At 38.3% G+C, this 21,151-nt stretch overlaps 1 protein-coding gene across 3 annotated transcripts in view; it reads right to left on the bottom strand.

Moving 5' to 3' along the window:
• Window positions 1-21,151, bottom strand: part of PLCB1 (phospholipase C beta 1) — a 373,777-nt gene that overhangs the window by 156,490 nt on the left and 196,136 nt on the right. The gene's annotated exons all lie outside the window — the stretch shown is intronic.

Below are 21,151 nucleotides of genomic sequence, written 5' to 3'. Positions count from 1 at the left end.
TCTCCAAGTCCAAAAGGCTATGCATTATTTATATTATGACATCTATCTCACTACATAACATTTACATGAAGGAAAGATACATATTCACTATTTTACTAGCTAAGAATAGCCTGAACTTCAGCTTCATTGGTAGCTTAAGCATGTGAGAAACAACTTCAGGTTATTTTGTAATTTACAGGTTTCTATCAGATTAGGCTGTAGCATTTCCAAGAAACGCACTCACAAAACATGAAAACTGCTTGATGCTTGACGACCTCAAGATAAAGTCTATAAAGGCAAAGGCAGATGAAAAACAGCCTTGCATGACTGGATTCAACCCTTTAATAAGGTCACTATAATTTGAAAGCTCAGTTTTCCTATCAAGCAAGATTTTGCAGTCTGGTATAAATATTTTAAATGGCCAGAAAATTAGATCATCACAGAATTACACTTAATTTCTTCACTAATCCAGAAACAGACTCTGCGTAGAGATTTCAAAACTTCACAAATCCATAATGCAGGTTGCAATTCATTCTCTCATGAACCTTTTCCTACCACTGTCTGACATTTGTCATTTACAGTCATATTCTTCATATTCAATAACTTCTGAAAAACAATCAAAACTTTAACTAATACAAATTACATTTTATATTTAGGAAAAAAGATATCAAGGGCCATTTCACATGGATCTCACATGAAACTGCACATCCACGAGACCTGAACTGAAAAGACAACAGTTACACATACATTCACCAAGTATTTCACAGGGTTTGGTAGAACATTTTGAAGTATGGTGTGCTTTAATAGGAAAGAAACTACAAGACTGTCTATCATAGAATGCTAAGCCTCATTAAATACTAGGTATAATGGCAAGTGTTGCAGGAAAACAGAATAATCTTATCTGTGGGTTTAAAGGAGGAAAATGTATGTGCTCTGAGACATAGAAGATTTAATGAATAAACAAATTAATGATTTGTTTTTACATAACAGAAAGGCAGAAGAGGGATATAAAAGTAGGAGTTGTGTTCCAGCGTTGCAGATTTGAAGAAAGAGAAAGAAACTGTGTTAATAAGGAGCTAGGAGAAAAGCTACAGAAATGCCCTGAAGATGCTAAGTTAGTGATGGAGTACTATTAGATGGGTTACTTTCTATTTTATTTACAGTCTGGATGTTATAAAGCACTGCTTAATTTCTTTGGGAGATGAGTTCATCTTTTTTTTAATTCCTATTTTTTTCTAACCCAAAATGAAACTGATATTTGTTTCTGCTAAACTGGTTGGCTGGGAAGAAAATCATTCTTTATGCTCTCAGATAGGACTGTCTGTTTTTATTCTCTTTCACATACTTATCATTCCTTTCTTCTTTTCTCTGGCTGAAGCTATCGCTCACAGTATCACTGCTGGTGATGAACCGCAATCACATCAACAAATAAGAAAGAAGGTAACCTTTTCCCTTCCTATTTACAGTCAAATATAAGATGCATTTCTGATGGATCATCCTCTAGTTTGTCTAAAACGCACATTAGTCATGCATCGCAGAACAAAATGGAACCATATTTGAAATTGGATGATTTATTTTTCAAAGCAAAATTATCCCCTGCCCTCTCCCCCCCACCCAAAATAAAATAAAATAAAATAAAATAAATTTGGAGCTGGCTCAGTAAGGGCTTTAGAAGTGCTCAGCAAGTCTCCAACCAGGCAGTATCAGTATGAAGCTGGTCTTCCAAATCACAAAACTTTTCTCCAGGTTTAATGGCAAGAAATAAGACAGATCATTCTCTTTGGGTTGTCTTGTTAGGATGGGTATTTTTCTATTCTGTTTATGACTTCTCTAACAAAATCTGAAACACACAATCCCTTCCAGCAGCACATTATCTGGCTGCCATGTAGCACCTATTAATAAAGGGCATCCACTGTGTATCCTGAGGCACTTCAACATAATCTGCAATGTGCTCCATTGCACAGACTTAAAATAGATTATTACCTATCTATAGCTATGGGTTCAGTGAAAGGAGATAATCTTGATACTAACAGAATTCAGGTCCTTTCTCACCACTGCCATGGGTGTATTTGCCACAACAAAGGAGCTCTGCTCCTTTATTACCACATGTAGCTGCAAATGCTGCTGAGCAGATCAGCAAAATATCCTTTGCCAACATCTTGAAGACTATCAAAGCTCTACAAACCAAAGATTGTTTAAAATGTCAGCAGGTTTTCCTGTGGAGATGAAGATCTTGTGCTGATAGGAAGCATATGGGGGGGAAAAAAACAAAAAAAAACCCACCAAACAAAAAAACAACCCAAGTAATATGACCAAATTCAGCTTCTTTTATGTAAATTGGATTATTTTGATAATTCCATTTTGAGGAATGAGACTGAAAGTCTGCTGCTGTTTGCAGCTGCATTTAATATAGTGGCTTATGAGCAGGCAGACTGGCTTTGAGAGTAAGCTCTTTGCTAGACTGGGGCCTCATTATGAACATATTAATCTGTTAGGGAGACATCCAGAAGAGAGAATTCTATTAAATATTGATTGTTGTAATTTTTTAAACATCTAAGTTACAGAAGCTCTGTCATTTTAGGTAACGTGTCCGTGGGATGCTCAATAAGCAGCAGGCTATTGATGAACCCCATCTAAGTCACATCACTTCCTTTTGCAACACAATGATTTGATGATTTATGACAAAGACACATTTTACACCTCTTTTAATGAAAAGGTTGGGGTGTTAGCTTGCATATTCTCTCCTACTGAGATCCAGCAGGAACTCCAGCTCAAGGAGCAGAGCTGCCTGAAGACTGGCCCTGAAGCCAGGCCAGGAAAGCCAGTGTTTATTCCATGACCTCTCTGCAGTTAAAGGGTTGACAGATTCCCAGGGGAAGATGGGAAGTGTAAGCAGGCGAGTGCAGAGGAGGTGACAACAACAGCACAAACAGCATTAGAATGCACTAAAGATCAGACGGCCTACCTCAAAATGAGGCAAGAGGTGGGCAGAGAGCCCACCTCAGCTCCTTAGGGGGAAAAAAAAACCAAAAACCCTCCCTATTTGTTTCTGCAGTCTTCACAAAACTATCCAGGGAAAATATACCATAAATCAATCCAAAACAAAAATAGAAAGTAGAAGAAAAAGAAAGCCAGGAACATGACAAAAGGGATTATAGACTTTCTACCACATTCACGAGCAACCACTGAATAAAGATGATTTGTTAAAAACCAGGATCCTGTGTACAGACAGATAAAAACAGATTTCAATCAGACTTCCAAACTTTCTCCTGCTGTATTTTCTTCCACTGGAAATCATAAAAATAATGTAAACCTAAGGAGTTTAATGACAATGACACTTTAACTGCAATCTCTGCAAAGACTGTGTTCAGCTGTGGCTGGAGTTATGAGAATGTAGCTCAGTGCTGAAATTCCAATTACTGCATGCTCTCCTCTGCGCATACAGCAAGTGCCGCACATCTTTTAATACATTTGCCATCTCTCTCAACTTGTTTCTGAAAACTTGCTACACACCATCTGTCTGACAGGATGCGCTGCTTTTTTAAAAACACACTGCCATACATACATGCAAAACACTGCTGTGAGATTTTACAGATTAGCCCTTATAACCAGTTAACCAACATTTCATTTGATGCAGAGAATCACGACACAAGCAGCAGCCTGGGAGCTCTACTGCTGCTGCGGGTCACCTCATGCTGCATGAAGTATTTGGATATCAGATAAAAAAGGAGGCACAGTCACTTCTCACGGAAAGTGACCATGACCCAGCTTCCTCCAAACAACCTGTCTCTGCCTGTTTAGCCTCTCCAAGCCAAAAGCATTCAGGATTCACTTTGTGCAGCTCTCAAGCACTGACTTGAACTCATCCAAGGACTCACCTTGGATGCAGTGCAACCTTTCGTGTTCCTAATGCTTCACTGAGCAATGGCAGTGTTCCTGGGAGCAGCTGCCTGTTGTCAGGAGGACGTTAAGCATGAGCAGACCCTAAAGACTTCCCTCAGGGCCTAACAGTTATGGATGACACGATGGCCAACTGGAAGAGTATCAGAAGACTCAGCCAGAACTTTTAGGTTCCTGAAAGTGATGCAACTCAAGTGCTGCAAGATAATCTTTTTTGGTGTTTGAAGACATTGATTTAAAATGCAAATGATCTAAATGAGTGATGGTAGAAAATACCACAGCCTGAGTTGTACAGCAGTAACAAAAGAGTATACAGTCCTATTTCTCATTTACAAGTGCTGTCCTGATACTACATTTTGTGTGGCAGGCATAGACCAGGACTCCTTTGTCTAGACTGCATATAGATGAAATTACACAAGCATACATTGTGTACAACAGTCCTGTGCGTGTAACATGTCATATCTTCCCTACTCCCAAACAGCTGCCAGTCAAAACAATTTTCTTCTCCATCTCATGCAGTAAAACATTACCTTTAAGATGTCAGTTAAATATGGGAGTCCTACTGAAGCAACAGGTATACAAGGGATCCCAAAGCCTCCAAAAAACAGATGGCTAAAAAAAAAAACACCCACCAAACCCTATGCACAAACTTTGTGTAAATCAGCTATTTCCAACATTTCTGTCATTCTGATTATGATTTCCAAACATTCTCTGTTTCTGGCACTAAAAATCTGGGAACATTCTTAGTTCAAAACATTGTATTTAATGAAGAGAAAATTTCAGTTACACAGGAATAGCTAGAGTTGCACATTTAGCTGTACATTTTAAATGTTTTACATGTTTTTTATTTCTTATTCCTTAGACTCCAAAGCTTTTAACAATCCCACATTGTTTTATTTGTGTCCTGACGACCTCAACACTAGAGAAGATTGAAATAAAACTTAAAGTAGACTTCAGTTCCAATGTATGGAATAAGATTTTCAACTATTCATAACTGTTTTGTTTTATTGCTTTTTTAAACAATTTTTCTGGTGCTTTAGGTATCCTAGGAAAGAGGGAGAAGAGAGAAAAAAGAAGCTTAATTTGACAGCTTCATATGCAGAGTTTTCCATGAATCATTCAATCATTATGCTTAAATTAAACAAAGAACCTTGTTAAAACAAGATTTTACATTGTAACTCTGGCCAAGAAACAACTCCCACAGATTTTCTTGAAATAGAACAAAGTCTTATCTTCAAGAATGCCTTATCAGAGAGTGTTCATCAACAAAAATGTATATATATATACACATATATACAGCATGTACATTTTGAATATTTGACCCAGATTTCCAAATGCTAGATCTTAACACTTGAAGCACAAGCAGCTACAGCAGAGGCACAGTAAGAAATACTGAACTTCTCCAGACCACTTATACTACGGATAATTCAGGACTTCAGCAGATTTGCCAAGCACTGACTTGCTGGCCCACAAAGCACCTTCCCAGGCAGGAATTTCCCAGCTACCTCAGGCAGGAATGAAATACCCACCTGACAGCCTCCTCTCCCCCTACAGAGCACATGAGAAGAAGGTGGGAGTGGGTTACAGGAGACAGTTCAGGGGCCCCACACACCAACCCCCATCCACACAGAGACCAAACCCCTGTGCTGCCTCTTAGGAAGCGAATAGCTGCAGCAGTGTAACCCTCAGAAACCAAAAGCTCTTGCTAAGTGAATTAAATTTACCACTACCAACCCCCATCCAGATTTCAGAGCTGGTTCGGATGCCGTTCCTGTCACACACCCCTTAGCAACACTACGGGTCTGAAAACTTCCAAGCAACCGGATTGACAGACTTGTCTTTCAAAGTAATGCATTTCTTCTCTCTCCTTCCTCTGTTGAGACCAAAGTAAAAACTATCAATAGTTTATCTTTCATCAACTGACTAGACAGAATGTCCATACGTGAGAATCACACCTACAGAACTCCATGAAAGGATTTTGTCTTTCTTAATGACAATCATGTGAAATGAATATACTCCAATTAGTACATCAAAGATACTCAAAACAGTGTTCTCCAAACTGTCTTCTGTACTATTACACAGAATTCACAGGATGTTTGATATATAAATATATTCATTTATGTGATCAACTCACTTTTACCAAATTCATGATCATTAATCCTGAAATGAAGGCAAAACATTTAGAGGAAATCTACTACCATGAACAATACTCATTTAGATGCTTTCTAGCTCTCTGAAGTTTTTATCCCTTTCTATTAGCTGCAAGTGGTTTGGTACTTTAAAAACTATCTTTAGCACACACTCTTCCTTTCACTTTTTCCATTCTCTGAGTGCTCTGAGATTTTCTCCAAGATAATTTTAAAGAAAGAGATGAAAAGAAAGCTGAGAAAAGAAACATCTCTAATTTTCTCGTTTCGTCTGTTAATTCATTTTCCTGAGTCTATATTTATATATATATATATAATTAATAGCATAAAATATATATATAGGACTATTGGAACTATAAAGTCTTAGAATGAAATGATTTGTACAGTGGCTCACATACCACATACAAGCAGGAACAGCTGGAAGAACAGCTGAATTCCCATATATCTGTAAGTTTCCTAAGGTATTCTTCTCCCAATTCTGAAACGCTACGGAGAGTTATTTTAATAGGGTTACTTCAGAGACAAAGGTACCTTCAGCTATTTATTTATGCAGCGTTTGTAAAAATCTAAATGCTTGGAACTAGTTGAATGAGAGGAACTGCATGAATGCCTACTATGTTTTTATGAGTGCTCTATAACGGCTAGAGCTTTCATTTTAATGTATTTTTTCAGCTGGTGGAAGTATGCATATCCAGACGGTCTGTAGTACTGAATGCATCAACTATCTGGCAGGTACAAAAATAACAGAGGAAACACAGAAAGCTATAATTCAAAATATCTGACTAACAAGCTGCTTATTATTGCACCATTTCAGTTACACAGATATAACAGAATGAGACATTCTGCTTCCTCACCCCAGCATTATTTCTTACCTGCTTGTAGGACATATTTTTCTGTTGTCACTGGGAGAACTCGAGGTTATAATAGTTGCTATATGTCTTTTGTTTTTTTTCTTTCCAATTACAAAGTCACATGGGATGCATATCAGTAAAGGTTTCAATTTACCTGATTTTAATTGCTGTGAACAACCACTATTCCCATTACGTTCAAATATTTAATTCCAGGAAACTCATTAGTAGTATAGCAAACAAATTCAATGATGCAGCAACAGATTCTGCCCTAGTGACATAACAGGGAATAGCATCGAGACTTGCAGGAATAAAAGTACAAGCTGCTCGTGCTTGAGCTCCAAGCATACTTTCTGGACAGTGCCAGCTGCTCAGCCTTTGCAAATCAGGCAGTGATCCTGCTCACACTGGCACACCCATTTCATTACTGTCTGCCAAAGGCAGGTTCTAATGCACTGACAATTGTCAGAAAACCTTAACTGCCTTATTACATATCAGTTCTTCTTGTACCTATTTTCTTTGACCTATTAGTTTTTCTTGTGGAGGAAAACCAACAAGATCAATAGTTGACATTCTTAACAAAAGCAGACAAAACTCAGTGAACAGATCTTCAATTAAAAATATAGCTGCATCCTTGATATTAATTCGTTACTCTTTCCCAAGGTAGAAATAATTAAACATCATTTTATGGAGCCAAAGGATGTTTAGAACCTCAAAAACAACAACAAAAACTGATAATCCCTGAATACAAATGCCAGATGATGCAGAGAAATGAAGAGAAAACCGGAATTTTGCATTAACTTACATCCTTAACAACTTTCCTCACATCAAAGATACTGACCTGGAACTACAATGGCTGAGAAAGAGTGAAAAAATGGCAGAGGAAATTTAACTGTGTTTTTTTTTTTTTTTTTTTTTTTTTTTAAACATGCCTTGTTCAAATCATGCCAGTTTGCAAAGAATTCAATTTCTTACACCAAGAAAGGGAATCTTTCTTCCTAATATCACTTGCTAAATGACAGAAAGACTCTCAGTTATCCAAGAATTTAATGAACTGCATCCAACAACTTAAGGCTGTTTCATTTAGATAAGAGGCTTTCCAACCTAAAGGATAAAACAGCCTTCAAAACTGTGGAAAATAAAATATATCCCTATGTGTATAAACTATCCAAGCAGTTAGTTAATTCAGTAAATCAGCTTTTAGCTGCAGAAAGTGGAGCAAATGGACGTGACAGCCAGGCTGCAGCCAAAGAGCACACAAAGGGCTGAGAAGAGCTGAGCAAAGTCCCGGGCAGTTTTGTAGTCCCTGTTTTGTCAGACTTCCTGAGGATTCGCAGCGGAGCATTTGAGTGAGCAAAATCATGCACTGCAGGGTCTGACAAAAGTATTTCTGAGAGGTCATAAAGTCTAATGCTTTTTGAAAAGTGAATTAAAACTATTCCAGGCACATAAAATTACTGCACTTGGGGTACACTTCATCCACTCAGCTCCTTTCCGACACAGAAATAGCTGCAATGTACAAAATTGGAAGAATACTCTGCAAATATGAGAATATCCTCTGCGTCACTTCCCCAAAACAACATTATCTGACACTATATGTTTCCATGTACAGTTTCTATAAAGACAACTTATCAGTGTGCAATAACTTCAATACAGAACTTAAAAGCTTCTATACAACATTTCAGTTGTGATGCTTTTCATCAATTTAAGCTTTTTTAAAAGCGGCCTGGCCCTTATCCAGTACTTTGTAATTTCTTCATTTAGGCTTATCAGATAAAGCAAACAGTGCAAAGCACTACCCACAGAAAGCATTAGTGAGAGACACACAGTCATTCTGACACGATGAACCAATGAGCTTTAATATTAGATCATGATGAAGGCTGTTTTGTAAACAGTTTATCACGGTATTTAAATACACGAAATAATTTAAGATAAGCCTTTGCTCTCAAAGACCTGTGTGCTTCTGAAGCACTGTTTTGGCTTTCCAGCTAAGCTAAGGAACAGCTGTATTTGCAGTGCGAAGCCAATTTCAACAAGCCGCCATCAAGGAGCAGCAGACAGGAAGATTGTCTGAGAAAGCAGCAATTGTAAGAAGATTTACAAGAGCCAGGTCCTAGTTTAAAGCTGAAAGGATTTAACAAGTTTGGATCAGACCATCAGTGAAAGAGATGCACGGTTTAACTCCTGATGCTGCTACAAGCGGTTATCCAGAAATGCACATCAGTTCCTCTGTGCTGCAAAGACAGAGTGATCCTAACCCCCAGCAGGAACCGTAATTTAACTTTACAAGGTGGATCTGATGTTTCACAGTGTAATGTATGGATATGTTGCAATTCTAGAGTTCCTTTCTTTTCTCCTTTTCTCCTTTACCAGAAAATAAGGAAATAAACACAAACAACAGACATCTTTTCTGAGAGGCCATAAAGCACTGATTTTCAGTGTTTTCATTTCCTCATTTTCCTCCTACTTTAGCTAAGTCAAGCGTACTGAATTTACCAGCTGCTCTTGCTTCACTTAGAGTCCCGTTTTTTCCCCCTAAATATTTTCTAGAAGGAGAAGTACATGTGTCATACTTACAGAGCTAAACAGACTCTGAAGTGATGAAGCATACAAGCTCAAGAGCTAAGACTTTCCTTTTCTTGCATCACTATGTACACAAGGATGCTGCTCTGAAAAGCCAGAAGAGTTGTTTTTTCTTGAGTCAGCATGCTGTAATGATGCTTGTGGCAGTGGCCCCTTTGCAGGGGCAGGGAGTAAATTTTCAGGAATTTGGAAATGTCCTTTTTTTCATCCTTTTTTTCATCCTTTTTTTTTTCAAGAAAGTGATTTTGTTTTTAATCCTGTTTCATTACTAAACTTCTGGAGGATGGAAACAATAAGTTTTGAAAGAACTAATCTGGAGATGCTTCCTATTTGGGCAGGAAAAAAAGTGAAGCCTTATATTTTCCCTTGGGAAAATACTGTGAATGGTAAAATAAATTGTGAATGGAGGTATTACAAAGGAAAGTTCTGGGCAGAACTCCCAAAGTAAATGTATTTTTGCTAATCATGTTTCTAATCTATTTCTTCAACCAGGCTACTGAATAGGTATAAATATCCTGAACAATACAAAATTCACACGAATGACAAGATCTTCTAAATCACAGTTGTAATCTACCCCAATATCTGACCTACTGAGTACTGCAGAAAATTTCAATTATAGAACACTAGGATAATCAACACACACAAACTTACTCTTGTCCTTAAACCAGCTGATTATAACCTACTATTCTGACGGAATCTTTAGAGAACTTATTTTAAGGTCAGATTTAGTTTCTTGACACTTTTCATCAGTAGGCACCCTGATAGGAAGGTTACAGCTCAATCTGACAAAGTTTTTATCATGCAGTCCTAAATAAAAGGAAATTTCCATGTTCTTCATTTATCTTTATTAAACATCAGACTCTGGAAACCTCATCTTTGTTATTTTGATGCCACGTCAGGTTTGCATTTGCCTTTAAACAAGTGTAGTACATAGAGTCTGATTCAGATGTCTAAAGAGCAATTGGATGTAACATTGATGCCCCTCCTTACAGTAACTGCAGGATAATCCTTCTGAGCAATTAGTAAAGCCACTCTACTAACTTACTGGATGGTTTCAAAGAATGACGCATGATAGACAAATACAACGGATTGAAATTAATAACATACTAAAATAAATAAGAAAAACTGACTGAAGTTGTTTTAACATATGCATTTCCTAAAAATAAAAGCACTTGCAAAAGCCAAGTTGACAGCAATCCAAGATGAAATTTTTGAGAAGAATATTGAAACAATTCTTGCCTCAGAGTCTGACTCTTCTCTGCTGTCATTTTGCAAGTCCTTGATTTCTTGCTTTCTTGTCCAATCTGTAAATCAGGTTTAATTATACCCACATCTTTTGTCAAGCATCTCATGATCAGTAAAGCTGGAAAGTGCTACCCATGCTTGTCATTTATATGCATGTTCCAACAAAATCTCTACTCTTCTTAACAGATTCAACATCTTCTTCCTTCATTTTCCTCATAGTGTTTCTCCACAAACTTGTTTTTGTTTTTTTTTTTTCTTTGCCTATGTTTTACTCTAGTTAGTCAGAATGTATAAAGTTTCTGATAAAAAATAAATTTATAAGGTTCATCTTAGAAGTCAAGGAAAATCACAGTGCAATTCTTCACTGTTGGCCACACTTGTTCTAAGCCTGCAAGGAGAATATTGACATAGCCAACTCTGGGCACATTACACTAGAGAGCCTATTAGAGAGGTGACTGTCCCAAAGCAGGAGCCACAGCCAGTTATTTAGTGCTTTTTGTTTGCTTTTTACCAAACTCAATACAACATTTACCAACAAGCATTAGAACGAGCACGCTGCTCTGGAAGGATGCCCACTGACTTCATGAACGAAGAAGAGGAATTATGAATGGTGATTTAGTGATCTCAATTAATTTGGTGATAAGGAGAAAAACGAAAATTTGCACCTGTGCAGGAGAAAAGACACTCTTACACATATCAAAATGAAAGTAAGCCAGCCTCTAGAGACCTTCTCTAGGATCCTTTCCAGACAATGAAGTATGCTTACTGTTACAAAGAAAACATCTACCGAAAAAACAAGGTCGTATTTTTTAAAAGCTCAGAGCAACTCAACATGTTTTCTCCCCATAGATCAGGTGTCAGCAGCAGTTGAAGAAATACCTGACCGCTACATATTTTATTAGATCAACTGTCAAATAAATTCTCTTCTGACTGAGAAAATGCACAGCCACAAACAAAAAGAAAGGGAAAAAAGAAAAGAAAAAGAAGGATTTTCCCAAATGGATTTCTCTGAAAGTTGTTTAAAAGAGCTTCCAAATTCTAAATTAATGCCACTAATGGAAGCATGATACGTGGACTTCAGAGATGCTGAATATAACGTACAGGCAGAACCTATGGACTACCTGCAGTGTGAGCAAGCCACGCTGTAAGCCATATTCATGTACCTTCTGGATCATTTTGCTGTGTCTTGGCAGAAGTGCTGAAGCAAGTACAAAACATTTACAAGATAATGCATCAAGATTACAGAAAATATGAATGCAAAGCGTTGCTCAAAAGGCAGCTTAACTATCTGTAGATTGTATGGCTCAAATATCAATATACATTCAGTGTGCACTAAAAGACAGCCCCTGGATTCACCTTGGCCTCCAGATCCCCTGGTTGATCAGATCAGAGTAGCTGCTGGAGCCTGCCATGGCTTCCCCCTTGCCTACAGGTTCAGTTGGCTTTCAAAGAAAGGATGCTGCTCTCATCATATAGCTATAGGGAACCCAGCTGTCCTACAAAATAAACGCAACTTTAGGACACCAATTCTTGTGATATCCAGGTGTTTTAATTGCATATGTGTCACCATCCCATCCAGTGGTGAGGAAGAGCTGTGATCAGGACTTCATTGCACCAACTGTTGTACTCTGAGAATAAAATGATTTGTGATCTGCTATGCTATGCTGCTAACTCCCAGAAGTGAAGCTGTACCATGTGTAACAAAGCGCATTAAGACTTGCCTTTGTGAATAATCCCATTGATTTTAAACATGAAAGCCAGAATGAGTAAGTCCACATTCAGCTGACAACAAAGAAATGAAGATACCCACAGAATAGAGGAAGATTTGGTAGGTGTGGGCTGCTCTCATGTAATGCTCCCAGATGGGATATAATAGTAATGGGGCAATGGCTTCCCACTGATGGAAGAGTAATTAGACAATACTGAGTCAAGCAATGAAGTGTGCCCCTTCCTCCTCTTAGTGATGCTGATTTCTCTCATGACTTTCAATGAGAGCTGGGCTTAAGAGGAGACTAAGACAGAACAAAACTAGAGTTGGTATCTCAGTTGCACACAGTCCCTAAATTTCTGGTGTAACTCACGCTGATGAGGTGATATGTACACAGCCAAGGTGTTACTGGGCTGGCCAGCAGATGCTTAACTAAAGTACCCAAGTGGTCCCATTAAAATCAACATACTGCAGATTCACATATAAGATATGCTGAAATTTCACCTTTTTTATTTTTTATTTGTTTTTAAAAAGGATTACATTCTTTTATGTACTGTAAGAACCTTTGACATTTCCAATATGGCTGGAATGGGCTTTCCCACAAAGAACAACAGTTGTTTTGTTGTTTTGTACCACTTTATGGCATGTTTTTTACCAAAGGTGTGACAGTATAATGTGGGCTTATGAAATAAGAAATGCTTTTTAGGGGAAGTGTATACACTTTTGTAAAAGTTCTTATTTAAAATGAGTAAAAATTAAGCCCTTGAAATCTCTGAAGAACTGTACTGCTCGGATACAAAACACTGAGAAGATAGATTGTTTTTTTTGGGCAGTAGAAGAAATGAGTTAGTGGCTTTGATATTTGCAAAACAATGCCACCTGCAACAATGACATTTGCTTTTTCCTTTGTAAGTCTTATTTTAAACATTTATTCTTGAAGTTAGCAAGAAGATTCTTCGTAGTATAAGACACAAAGAAGGAAGTATTTCTGAGGAGAAACAGAAAGGCTTTCTGTTAACTTGTATGCTTCGGGAACAAAACAGTGCAGAAGCAGTTGGAAATGAGGGCTCACATGCCTAAAACCATTTTTTCCACATGGTTTTTAAGTGTAATTTTAAATATACTTTTAAACAGATTCTCATAAATCAGAGACCCAGTGGAACTACCATCCTCAAGGACCTGGAATTGAAATCAGTACAATCCATTTTCTGGAATGAGAAAAATAATGCTTAGGGAAAAATTAATTTCTGTTTGAGTCAAATCTGGTAATACCTTTATTTGTGCACTCCCATAGAAAAAGGAAAAAAAAGAAAAGAAAAAAAAAAAGAGAAAAAAAAAAAGAGAAAAAGAGAAAAAGGGAAAGGAAGAGGTCCACCAATGTGCTAGACCATGACACACGCACAGGGCATAATGAAACTTCCAAAGTTTCACATTGCTCTATGACACCATGGACACAAGAGACAGAAGTAAGAGTTTTCACATTGATATTGCTGTTTTTTTTCTTCCAACAATTCCAGTTCTTTGTTCAAATTTTCTTGCAAGACATCAAATTGTTCATTTTCCTGGGTCACTGTTTCAGCCTATGTGGCTCTCTCTTCTGTGAATTCGAGCAGCTGCCATCCTTGACTTTGTTTAGTTGAAAGGAAAATTAAATGCACGCCATATAATCAGCCTGTGTTACAGTTTTCTTTTCTGCTAACTATTAGGGTGCAATAGCTTGGCCTTTATTTGCTGTTAATATGGTCAGAATTAGTTTTGATAAAATAATATGGTGTTTGTTCAGCTCTCAAAATAGAGATACATAAAAATTCAAGGCAAGTTAGCTACACAGACAGCTATTAAGTGGAATCAAAATGGGCTCAGTAGCTTTAGTACTTCTAGTAGCTTTTGGATTAAATTAATATATCTATTTAATTTCTAAAAGGAAAATATGAATTCTAAAGTACTTCAGCAAATTATACTGAGTTATCAGAACATAATTTACTATTATTTATCCACTTTTTTGTACCTCAGTCTTTGTTTAATACATTTTAGATTCATATTCACACTGTCAACCCCAAGCATTCAAGAGCCACGAGCTGCCTACTCTTCAAGAATGAAACTAAAAATCCAGGCTATACATTATTATTGTCATCCTTGTTATTATTAATAACAAAATCTTGTAAATTCTCTGTTTTTCTAAACTGATTCCTGTACCTTCTGTAACTCACATTTTCAGTCTGTTTTTCACACATAAGGGAAATGCATAGTGAAGGTGAGATTCCTCTGACCTGCAGCTGACTGAAATGGGGAACAAAATTCGGAGTCTGTCCTTGGAGGAGATGGCCACATGTCTGAGAGATAAATAAGCACATCCCAGCACAGTTCTGCCCCTGTGCACTGGAAGTGCTGAACGGGAAGTCTGAATATGAGCACCAAATAATGAAAAGCTCAGGTAATAAATACAAAGAGAATATGCAAATCATTTTTGCAGCAAATTGCTGTTAAAATTTTGACGAGACACATTTGGGGATCTATCCTAGAATTCAGTGCAGTCTGTGGCTGTTTTTGCAATGTTACAGAAATGCTAGTAATGCTGTTCAGTACCAGCACATTTGTACTGAATAATAAGAGTGTACAATTTAGTCTCGCAAAGGAATTTCAGATGTCTATCACCTGTAGGAAATAGCATTAAAACTGAACAGTAGAATCCTTTATATCACAAGTCAAACGTAAGGTTAACACCAGAAAAATTTTTCTTCAGTAAATTGAACATCCATACAGTAAATGGTCTACCACCAAATTATCAAAGGTGGAACTCTCATGCTTTCTTTCACAGTATTCCAATTACACCTCTATTGTACTGTAATTTCATATTCTTAGCAATGAATGCATCCATACAAAAAGCCTATTACTTTCTTGCCAGATTCTGGCACAGAACACACTATTCTTTTACAAGTAGTCAAAATCTGACTTCTGAATTCTTCTACCAGCAAAAATGTTCCAAAGGAGGAGTACAGGAATATTTGTCCCAGACACGAAGTTGTTCTCAAGCTGACATGCTCTATCTTGAGATCAAACTATAGGAATGGAGTCCAACTACTGAACGCTGACAGGGTTATGTGTAGGGCCTGCATGCTATCTCTTCTCTTCAGCACAGTGCCTCTGCATTTAACTAGTGCTTTTTAAATAGTAAAAAGCCCATCTTATTATTGCTAACCGCACGCACCTCAATGCTGAGGCAAAGTTCCCCAAGTACACTTACAAAGAGCCATGTCGGGACAGTTTTCTCCATCTGAAGAGCCCACTTCTATTAGAGTAATGGAGCAACTCAACACAACATCCCAGGAAGTAAACCAAGGATTGAAACCTCACCCTTGTCAAGCAACTGTAAAATTGTACTGCTCTGAAATCCTGTTCTCTGAAAGAGTGGCCTGGCACTGGATTGGGCTGCCCAGGGAGGTGGTGGAGTCACTGACCCTGGAGGTGTTCAAGGAACGTTTATACATTGTTTGAGGGATGTAGTTTAGTGAGAACTGTTGGTGATGGGTGGACAGTTGAACTGGATGATCTTGTAGGTCTTTTCCAACCTCTGTGATTCTATGACTCTCTGATATTATTTCCTTGTTTTCTCCTCCTCTGAAAGTTTTACCATACAGTCAGCGTAAGCATTTTCCATACAAGGCCTGTATAACATCTAATAAATTGCATTTTTTTCCTTACTAAATGAGAAAGATGACAGTATTTCTCATATCACCTAAAGAGTCGCAGCCTACTCTTTGAAGGACTTGCATAAAGTGCTGGTAATGCAATTCAAATCTAAATGCAGAGATGGTTTCAAGTCTTGAAGCTGCTGCCCTGTATGCTTGCACTCCCCTCTCCTGGATCTCTGCAGATACAGAAGAGCACAGCGGCATGCTAAGGACCCATGAAAGGCACAGTGCTGCTGCTGCACTAGCAGCTCACATGAAGCTCTCTAATTTCTATTCGACAATTTCCAATTTTGGTGTACACCACAATTTCACAGTAACCTTTTTTTTTTTTTTTTATAACTCCATTGCTTCCCCACAGAAGATTCTGATCAGTGTTTAAATCTTTGCAGTTTCCATGTTTCTGGTCTCTGCAGCCTCCTGTAGCCATGTGATCGCGCTTCCAAAGCTTCACATTATAGATCTTCAAAACAAATCGCAGGAGGAACTAATATTGTAAAGAAATAAAACGTGGCAGAGTTCTAACTAGGGTTAAAAAAAGGGAATATCTAACAAATTCTTTTAACTAGGGAAACTAAGACAGACTTTGATTGCCATGCCTTTGTAATACATTTTCCCACACAAGTTTTGCACAACAATGTCTTTAGGTACCTGGCAGTATTTACAAATTAACTGGCGTAGTTCATTTGGTTTCTTCATCTCTTATGTTATTTATTTTTCCATTTTTGGATCTGTTAGGCTCCCTTTGAATTATTTTGACTCTTATTCTCAAGGTGCTTCTGTCCCAGTGTATTTTTTCACTAACCTACTGCCTATGTTGTCTGGAGTTCTCACATATCACAGAATCATAGAATGGCCTGGGTTGAAAAGCCCTTCAAAGATCATCTAGTTTCAACTTGCCTGCCGTGGGCAGGGTTGCCAACCACTAGACCAAGCTGCCCAGAGCCACATCCAGCCTGGCCTTGAATGCATCCAGGAATGGGGCATCCATAGCTTCCTTGGGCAACCTATTCCAGTGCTTCACCACCCTGTGAGTGAAAAGCGTCCTCCTAATATCTAGCCTAAACCTCTCCCTCTCATGTCATCCCAGGGCAGAGATGTAACTTGAGGGTTTTCATATACTTCTGCAGTTGAGGGGCAGAAGAAAGAGTGTAAGATCTTAAGTAAAGCTTCCTGGTTAATTCAGGACCAAAGCCAGACACGGCTTCTTTACTGCTCTTATGATTTAACTTTTCTGCAGCTCCTCAGGCTTGAGAAGGTCAGGCATTCTGTACTGATGTCTGTAATTCAACAGTTTTCACTGACAGAAGATGAGATAAATCAGTGAGCTCTAACTAAATAGGGTGGTATCTACACAATCACCTCAATATAAAGCTATTTACATCTGAGTTCATGCCTACACTGATACTTGTGTCACTGCACATACTTTGCCAAAACCGAAACCTGGATCTTCTTGTATTAAATTCAATCAGCCACAAAGAAAAGTGTTAAAAGCAGGATCAAAGGAAAACAGAACTTGGCAAGTAGGCTAGTGCTGTTTTTCCTGAAAGTGCCCTAGGGTATCTATGACAAGCATGGTTGTTGCTGCATTGATACAGCTGGTCTGCACATTTCAGAGCAAATGTTAGCCAGGAGATAATTTCACCTGCCTGCTTGTCGACTCAAAAGGGCTGCAAGGATGTAACTGGCACCTCTTCTTCTGCAGGGCCTCTCCTGGCTTTACACTGAGACAAAGCTGTCTGCTAAGCAGCGTCTAGCTTATAACCCTTGCAGAATTTCCACTGACTAAAACTGTTCCTCAGTTTGCAGCTTACAATACTGCTGGTATCAGTAGAAACTATCTTCCTGCCATGAAAAGCAAGATGAAGATCAAACAAACGAAAGAAATCCCACTAAACAAAAGCTCATTTTAACAGATTGATGCTTGTATGATTGATGCTCACAAGAAGCCAGGAGCTGAGGCTATGACTTTGTTCTTATCTTCTTATCTTCTGATGCTTGAATGAGGGAGGGCAGACAGACTGGCACAAAGATGACAAAAAGAAAAGGCTGCCCCACACCAAAGAAATTCTTTGTTAATCACCCTGAAGCAAAGTAATACAAACAGCAAACCGAAGATGCCAGCTTGGAAATACTTCGTGAGAGACATGATCTTTTTATGATTTTTTTTTTTTTTTAATTTAAATAAACATCTCAGTATATGTTGAGTAGGGAGATGACTTTTCTTAACATCTTGCAAAGTCTCTCACTAACAGACAGAGCCCAAGGACAGCGATATTTCTGCCTATAGAGACGTGATATATATTTGTAAATGATGGGTAGTGCAAATGATACATAATGAAAAACATAACCCATCAGAAGCAATAATGAGATTACTAGCATGGAAGACCAATGCCTGCTTATTAAATTGTACTTGCAAGAGCATGCTGTTTATTATACAACTTTCTATCAGTAACAAGCACTGTAGCCAGCAATTCGTAAGCCGTTCCCTTTCTGGACAAAACACCGCAGCCTGTCTCCCATATCACGGCATTCAGGGTGCACTAGCAGTTTTCTGGAGACAGGAAAAAAAGGGAGAGTAGTACCCAAAAAGTTTTCATCTGTGTGAAAATGAATGCATATTTGGAATATTTGTTTTGGAAGTCTTCATTAATTCAGCATGTCTTTAATATTTCTGTTCTTTTTAAAAAGTAGCATGATATTCCTACTGCATGACTGCATCCTAATCCGTGATTATATTAATCACATTTTAAATGAGAAGGACATCTACTACCAAAGAAATCATCTTTTCTCAGCATCTCCTGAGAGATCTTCCACTGCGTTTTGATTTAGCCACTGAAATAATGAGATAGCTTCCTTTAGTTCCAAAGATTTCAGTACTCCTACTTTAAAACACCGACCACAATAACTGTATTCCGGCTTTGTCCTAGATGACCATTTCTCATGTTCATGGTAAGTGAAAAGACCAGACTTCCATTTCTGCTCCTCCAAGTATCTTCTGAATCGTCCTGTCTTTAAAACCTATGTAGTGTTCAAGGCCATGCAGAAGTGTGAGACAATCTTAACATCGTTTCTGCTTCTAACTGCAGTTTATTTCATTTCCACTTTTTCCAAGATCTCAAATTCACTCCTATTTCAGCTCTATAACTCAATTCATATTTCACTAATCTCATGCTCATTTCACTTAAATGGCACAGGTTGTAAAATGCAATAAATCACACTGGCATCTTAAATGACTGTAGAAATTGCCTCACAGGGATTTTTATATCCAAGGCTTTATCTCTGGATTTAGCAACAGCATGATGTTCCTGTGATACATGAAGCTCGGGGCTCCACACTTACTACCTTACCAGATGTCCATGCTGGTTTATTTTATTCTGAGCACTTCACTGATTGTGAGCCCAGCAAGCTCAGTGCATGACACAAAACCTAAGCTAATTAAAGCTACCAGAAAAAAAGATGTCGCGAGACAATTTCTCAGTGTCTTGATCCTCAGGAACAAGCAGCAGCAGTGCTGGGGCTGCTCCCAGTGCAATTACAGTAGCTGATTGCTCTGTAGTAATTCATTTAAATTCTAAACATGGTCTAATGAGGTGTATTGTAAATAGAAAAAATTCACAGAGAATGACCCTTACCTAAGGTACTTACCAGCAGACAGAAAAGACCTTGATAATCATGGTATTTCAGAAAAAAAAAAACAACAACGGGAAGTGGAGAAGGCTGGGCATCAACTGTGCCACCAACGTTTTGTTCTTATGCTTCTAGAGCAAACTCCTTCCAGCACTCAACACTAAGCAATTGCCCAGGAAAAATGACACACGGATTAAATGCAAACATACTTGCATATGCCAGACAACACAATCAATAAATGTACATTAACTTCAACTTGCTCTCAGAACTGTTGCACCACTACAACAAGCGGATGAAAAGCTACTTCTTCTATCAAGACATGCTTGCAAATGATAGAGACTTAAGTGGATTTTAAGAAACTTTGCAGATTTGGCTTTCACAGCATCTAGTGTTAACCACAAGCCAACTTTTCGTAGTTGTCATACAGAAAAGTAGACTTTTTCTGTAATTGTAAATATCTGGGCCTCCTGCATAGATTGCCAGAAGGAAGGTCTAGAGTGAGAAGGAACTCTTCAAAAGCAATACAGCAAGAGAGAAAAAGCAGAGGAAAAAAGTCCAGAGTGCCTGAAAACCTTTAATGCTTTCCAACCTGAGCTGAAAATTTCCTGGTATGGCAGTGACCAGCAGCTCAAGTCCCTGGGCACCCCTGTGCCCCAGAGTGCAGGGCAGACATGCCCACAGCCATAAAAACTTAAAGGTCAAGAGATAAGAGTTTTGTGGGTTTTTAAAGGATTGTTTTCTTTTAGTAGGACAATATCCAAGGGAGGTTCTTCCCCCAAATCAACAGTATTCATTAAACAATAAAAACCATTCTGCCTCAGAAACAAAGCTCACAGAAGGCAATAAAACTGTCCACTAGTCACAAATCAGGAAGTTTAAAGCAATACAGATAGCAATAAAAGTGTTTGAATGTTATTTCTAAAAACTTCATAGCCAAAGCAGTACGGTAGCTTTGCCTTAGCACACAGTTCAAGTAGTTGCTTGTTTATTTATTTCTCCTTCATTCTACAGATGAATGGGATGAAGCAAGCAGGTAGGACCAGTGAGGCACGATGTGCCTAGCAGCTGCAGTGTAGGCACCCAGTGCTCACCTGCCTGCACCCTGCAGTGCTCCCAGGGATAGCAGTGTTCAGCATGGGATCACTGGCTGCTTCATGTGGTACAACAGCCTGCAGAGCCAATGCAAAACAAAACCAAAAGCTTCCCAGCATATAAACAGATCTATGTCACTGGGCTGCAAAGATTAGAACTCCACATCTGAGCGGAAAACAGGGAGTTTCTCAGCAGCTTTACTCATAGTGGCTAAAGGAAAGTCCGAAGCAAGACACCATTTGTTCCTACAAATAAAAGCTTCCATTTGTAAAGCACAAATTTCAGCAGAGAGTAGACTTTTGCATGCAGTGGGCCTGATGCTGCTCTCTA

Source organism: Lagopus leucura, unplaced genomic scaffold (genome assembly GCF_019238085.1).
Source record: "Lagopus leucura isolate 7727_CA_CO unplaced genomic scaffold, USGS_WTPT01 Super-Scaffold_73, whole genome shotgun sequence".
Classification (NCBI taxonomy): Eukaryota; Metazoa; Chordata; class Aves; order Galliformes; family Phasianidae; genus Lagopus; species Lagopus leucura.
This window is presented reverse-complemented; position numbering and strand designations above follow the sequence as displayed.